Here is a 6963-nt window from a genome sequence, read left to right as displayed (position 1 = left end):
AATGCACAGCAAGAGTGACACTCCCACTCTGCTGGTTCCCGAAAGAGAACTGGCACCTAATGCACCCAACTGGATTACGTTCTAGCACCTGCCAGGGATGACAACGCCACCTATGGTCAAGCAGAACGCAAAGCAATCCAGCCAGACTGATACAGAGTAATTGAACCCAAAACCAAACTGCGGTTCCAGGAATTTTAAATGCCAAAAACACATAACGCGTGCTCTTCAGGAGCTGGCGCTACATACTGTATATACTGCATACAGTGGTTATAGAAAATAATCAACCCCCTTTTAAAATAGTCACTTTTGTTGCTTTGCAGCCTAAAATGAAGATGCCAGGCACATTTTTTGTTTTATCCAGCTGTATTTCAGCTCAAGTTCAGGTAAATTTGATGGTGACTGTTTGTGGCCTGCGGTCTTCAAGTCATTCCACAGATTTTCAATGGGGTTTAAGTCTGGGCTCTGACTAGGCCATTCATCTTTTCCTCCTTCAACTACTGTGTGGTCATTTTCACTGTGTGCTTTGGGTCATTGTCTTGTTGGAAGGTAAACCTTCTACTCATTGACAACTTTCTGGCAGAAGGCAGCAGATTTTCCTCAAGAATTTGATGGTATTTTACCCCATCCATTTTTATCTTCTATCCTCACAAGTGCTCCAGTCCCTGCTGCAGAGAAACACCCCCATAACAGGATATTACCACCTCCATGCTTTACTGTAGGAATTGTGTTATTTGGATGGTGAGCTGTATTGGATTTCTGCCAGACGTATCGCTTGGCGTTGAGGCCAAATCATTCCGTTTTAGTCTTGGCTGACCATAACACCTTTTTCCATGTGGCCTCAGAATCTTCAAGTTGCAATTTGGCAAAGGTCAGTCATGACTGCATGTGACCTTTCTTGAGACGTGGCTTTTTTCTTGTTGACAAGCAGAGGTAAGATATTTCGTGAAGTTGGTGACCAGGTTTACACACATCTCAGGAGGGATTTTGGTCCACTCTTCTTTACAGATCTTCTCCATCCAGCGATGTCCACAAGTGTATCGGCCATCCAGGACTCTCTCTCTTGATTGGCTGAGACACAGCAGCAACGCCATTGACTCCCACTGCTATCAAAGTCAGTTAGCCAAAGAGAGGAAGGAGGGGCAGGGCCAAACAGTGGCTCCGTGTCTGAATGGATACACAGAGCTGTGGCTCGGGTGTCCCCATAGCAAGATTCTTGCTGTGGGGGCACTCAAAAGGAGGGAGAGGCCAAGAGCGCTGACAAGGAAGACAAGAAGAGGAGGATTCTAGCTACTCTGTGCTCTACATAGAGCAGGTAAGTAGAACATGTTTACTATTTTTATAGAGAAAAAAAAAACAAGACTTTAGTATCACTTTAGGGTTTCTTGGCTTTTGTTTAGCAACTCAAAGTTTCAGCTCCCTCCATAAATTTTCTATAGGATTAAGGTCTGGAGACTGGCTAGGCCACTCCATGACCTTAATTTGCTTTTTCTTGAGCCACTCTTTTGTTGCCTTAGCGGTATGTTTTGGGTAATTGTTATGCTGGAAGACCCATTCATGACCCATCTTCAGTGTTCTGGCTGAGGGAAGAAAGTTCTCATCCAAGATTTTGCAATACATAGCCCTGTCCATTTGCCCCCCAACGTGGCAAAGTTGGCCTGTACCTTTAGCAGAAAAATAGCCCCAACGCATAATGTTTCCACCTCCATGCTTGACTGTTGGGATGGTGTTCTTAGGGTCATATTCAGATTTTTCTTCCTCCAAACATGGCGAGTCGAGTTAATGCTAAGGAGTTCAATTTTGGTCTCTGAAGTTTGCCAATGAACATCTAAATGATTCAGAGAAGGATTGGGGGAAATTGCTGTGGTCAAATGAGACCAAAATTTAGCTCTTTGGCATTAACTCAACTCGCCGTGTTTGGAGGAAGAAAAATGCTGGCTATGACCCTAAGAACAAGTGTAAAGAGATATAAGTACATAAAATAGCCAGCAGCTGAGCACTATAACCCAGATATCAGGCACAAAGAAAAATGTTTAAATAAAAGTGCAGCGCTAGGGCAAAAAGGGCAGTTCATGTGAATCAACACATGTGATGTGCATACATCCAAAAATGGTATAATAAAGTGAAATTGTGCAATAATTTATACAGTTTGAAATTGGATAAATTATAACATATGTGCAATGTAATATGACAAATGCAAACAACGTGCAAACAAAAAGAAAAGTTCATATGCAGCTGATTTTCATCAGAAATATACACACAGTAGCCACATTACTGGTTCCTGGTGTGTATCTTCTGAGGCTACTGGTGAGAGACGTCAGGACATCTTTTCTGTGGATCACAGATCCAACAAAGCGCTTTGTGACCTCCCAGAATTTGTTATATTGTACACGATGACCACTCTTTGTCATGAATTCCTGCAACTGCTTCAGAGTTGCTGTAGGCCTCTTTGTAGCCTCTCTAACCTCCTGGCTCTTTCATTCAGTTTGGAGGATTATGCTGATCCAGGGAGGGTCTGTGTTGTACCAAATACCTTCCACTATGCTTCTAGGCATTGATAAAGCCTTTGAAATGCTTTGGTATCCATCTCCTGACTTGTGCCTGTCCCCAACGTTATCCCAGAAATCTTTTGACAGGAGCTTGCACCCATTTGATTGTTTGCTTCAGTTGCACTACCAGGGACTCCAGTAAAGCTCATTTTATGCTGAGCTAATCAAAAATGGCCACAGCTAATCACAGTTGAAAGTCAAATGCCTTTGTGTGCCATTAAGAAAGTGATTAGCTATACCTGATTGAGTTTACAACTCATTTTTAGGAGTGGGGTGATCCTTTTTCCAACTGAGTAATTCTGTTTTTGATATTTATTTATGTTTTTCTGACATGTCGGTGTTCTATTTTTCACTTGGATGTTATAAGTTGAGTAAATAAAGCTGGATAAAACAAAAACTGTGTGTCTTTATTTCAGGCAACAAAACAACAAAATGTGATTATTTAAAGGGGGTGATTCTTTTCTATACCCACGGTACATAATGGAAGACCATCAAGAGCCTGTCTTCTGCTGGGCCATGGCTCAGCAGTATTTTTTTTGTATGTGTGCCATATCTGACTGCTATCCCTATAATGCTGCAGTGCAAAGACTGTAAAATCTGTAGCTGTCAAGATGCAGCTTAGTGAGGGAGATCGGTCAAGACTGGGAAAGGAGAAACAAACTGTCCATGATGCGGTTGGGTACTGAGTACTGTGCTCAGCATTCCCTGCATCTGATGCCCAGTGGTGCCCTGAGCACCAATGTAGGTGGACACACTAACCACTGGCCAATAATTTAAGGGGATGCCTTGAGCACCTATATGGGGGGGGGACACTAATTGATTACCACCAACATAAAGGGTCGTGCTAAGAATTGAGCGCCAATGTAAGGAAGCACACTGAGTACTGATTGCCAATCTAAGGGAGTACACTAAGTACTGGCCACAATTTAATGGGGCACACTAAGTTTTCCATCTTCGCCCTGGGCACTAAGTGACCTTGTCCTGTCACTGGACACACTGAGCTCTTACCACCAGTGCAAGGAGGCATGCTTACTGAGGGTAGCACTCTGAGACAGACACATGCCAGCTTCCTTCTTCCTGTGAGTATCTGACAGTGGATCCCCGGCGTTTCTTCTAGCGGAGAACAACACCCACATCTCAGAGCAGAGTTGCTTGGTCCTTCTACACTTAGAGGCCCCTTTTCCTTTTTTCTGTCTCCATTGTGCTATAGAGCTTGCTTCTGCTCCTGGATCAGCTTGCCCTAGTGGATGGACTTTCATGGACATTTATAGAACTTGTATTACAAAATTGTGAGATTCACTTACCTGTTTGTCCTTTGTTCTTTGCCACACTTACTCCTGACCACTGCGCTCTGGAAGATGTGCTGTGGAATTACATATAGTCCTGACACCTTGACTCTGACTGTAGTATGTTCTACATTACATAATGTAGTTCCAACAGATGTCTTGTATACTGTACACATTCCTTTGCTATCGCAATCCTAAAATCAATAAGTATAAACTATTTTGTTACATTTAGGAAATTTTCGGGCCCTGGTCTCATGAAGGTTGTGAACCACTGCTGTGAACCATAGTTGGGGAATCGACATATCTTTGGGTAATAAGAAGATTTTGATAAGTATGAGCCAGTTCCACTTCAGAGACGATATCTCAACTACTGTCCCATCTGTTCATTTTAGCATTTAATGAGTCTATAGATAACAATCACAAAAACTTGAGCTGAAAGTGCGCATGAAAGGGCTTAAATTATTATTATTATACAAGATATCTAAACTCAAGAATAAAGTTGTGATATACAGTATTTCATCTTACAGTTCATTAAATGTGGTGGCCACATTTGTTTTCTTTCACATTTTTGCCCTTTATTTTCACCTGGTAACCCTGCCAGTAACACACTTCCTTGCTGTACTGTATCTATTCAGCAGCAGTGTTGTCACCATAGGCTGCTCTTCTGATTTGGACTACAAACACCCCCCTCCCCTTAGCTCCATAGCATAGGGGTGTGACATTCGGCAGTTCACAATAACCTGCGCGCAAGGGTCACACATCCTACTGACTGTAAGTTATGTCCCTTGTGCTGATTTTTCTGTTTAGTATTTTGCCTGCATTTAGACTGAGTGCATCTGAAAGCAAACTGATCAATTTGTTCCATTCACAGCACTACAATGTAATATACTAAATGCTAATGTGCTAGCTATTACAAAAGACCAGCACACATACAGATTGATGAATTCATTTAAAACACATTTTAATTTTTTCAAATGAGTACTTAACTTATTGAATAGGAGTCCTATTTATACCTGCCCACACTTTATTATATGTGCAGTATTTTACCCTTCATAGAATGAGCATTTCCTTTTTAGCTCACTGCTAATAAAGTATGCATTAACTTGGAATCAGGACACACCGCCCTCTAGTGGCTGTAAAAATGTGCACCAATTGTGTGTATAGGAAATGTATATATATATATATATATATATATATATATATATATATATATACATACATATACATATATATATATATATATATATATATATATATATATATATATATATATATATATATGAAATCTCTGTGAATATTGTTTTAGGGCTTGCAAGATGTTTTATTTAAAAACTACAAATCCCATGACATCTACATATAGGTCAAATGTGCAACACATTTAACAAATATTATCTCATCAGTGCTGTATAACATGTGCGGTTAAGGCTTGTTCACACGTGTGACAGCCTTTGCCACCCCTCTGAAAAGCAGTCCGCGGTGGTACGCTTTTCCAAAGGAATATTTTGCCTCTTTGCCACCAATTTTAACCCTGAAAATGCCAAACCACCACACTGTACACAAATTACAGTTTTATCACTTTGTTTCACACAATTAGAGCTTTCTTTTGGTGGTATTTAATCACCACTTGGATTTTTATTTTTTGCTAAATAAACGAAAGAAAGACCTAAAATTTAAAAAAATTAAAATTAAATGTTTTTCAGTTTGCTATAAAATTTTGCAAACAGGTAATTTTTCTCCTTCACTGATGTGCGCTGTTGAGGCTGCACCGATGGGCACTGATGAGACGGCACTGGTGGGCACTGATGAGGAGGCACTGCTGAGGTGGCACTGATGGGTACTGATTGGCAGCACTGGTGGGCACTGTTGGGACTGCACTGATAATCAAGACACTGATAATCAGTTCCCTGATTATCATTGTGCATGTCCCTTTCACACAAGCTGGTTGCCAGCTCTCCTCTCCTCACCCTGTCAACCAGCTTGTGTTTACATCATGATTGGACACTGATCACACGCTGATCGTGTGGTAAAGAGTCGCTGTGATTGGCTCTTTACCCTGATCTGTGATCAGCTGTGTCCCAAGGACACAGTGATTGCAGAACGCTCCAGCTGCTTCTGTGTGATCTGCAACTGCCATGGAGCTGCACATGTGATCAGTTATGATACCAGCCATTTGATGGTTTGACATTTGGATGAGGACACAAGCAATTGGGACAGTTAGCAAAATCCCAGAATTCCAGGAATGTAACTGTTTCTTGAAACCATTAAATCTATGGGTTTAGGACGACAGACATCTCTCGGGACTCCTTGGCTGATAAAGACACCCGCAAGGCATGGTAAACTGAAAATAATCTTACCATAAGCCTCCTTAGTGACCTCAGGATAAATAAAGTGGTTTTTGGTGCCGCCCGAGATAAAAATAAACTAAAGAGTGCCAAGGATACACAGTCAAGTGGCCCCTGTAAAATGGCACAGCCTCCTTCCTCACACATATGCACATCTCGTGCTGCTAAGCATCTCCAGTTACCTCAGGGTGCCTATAATGACTCTGAATACAGGGTGCCTCACAAGAAAAACAAACAGATTCCCTACATTCAAATATTTTGAGACAAATAGAAAAAATGTTACAGAAAGCCTTAAAGCAGACCTCAGACTATATAACTGAAAGTCCCACAAAAGAAATCTGTGAGTTAGGCCAGCGCACTACTGACCTACAAATCAGAATGGATGACATGGAAACTAATGTACTGACCAATGATAATGAATTAGAGACTCTTAAGAAAGAAAACCTTATTCTGCAAACATGCTTAGAGGACTTTGAAAATAGAGCACGACGATCAAATCTTGGTATACGAGGAATACCTGAGACTATTGTTCACTTCATTCTACTATGACCGCACTTTTCGAAGAACTACTACCGTCAATCCCGGTCGATCGTTTGGAGATGGATAGGATTCACAGAGCTTTAACACCACGCAAACCAGAAGGTCCCCCCTCTTGATATTATTACGAAATTCCACTTCTATCAAACCAAAGAACAACTCATGGCTGCAGCTAGAGGAAAAGATTCCCTCATCTTTCATGATCATCCTTATCAGCTTTTTGCTGACCTTTCCCCAATTACTGTGGCTAAA

The sequence above is a fragment of the Lithobates pipiens genome, unplaced genomic scaffold (assembly GCF_037356315.1).
Source record: "Lithobates pipiens isolate NorthernLeopardFrog02 unplaced genomic scaffold, aLitPip1_a1.2 Scaffold_16, whole genome shotgun sequence".
NCBI lineage: Eukaryota > Metazoa > Chordata > Amphibia > Anura > Ranidae > Lithobates > Lithobates pipiens.
The sequence above is the reverse complement of the archived record's forward strand: the minus strand, read 5'-3'. Positions refer to the sequence as shown.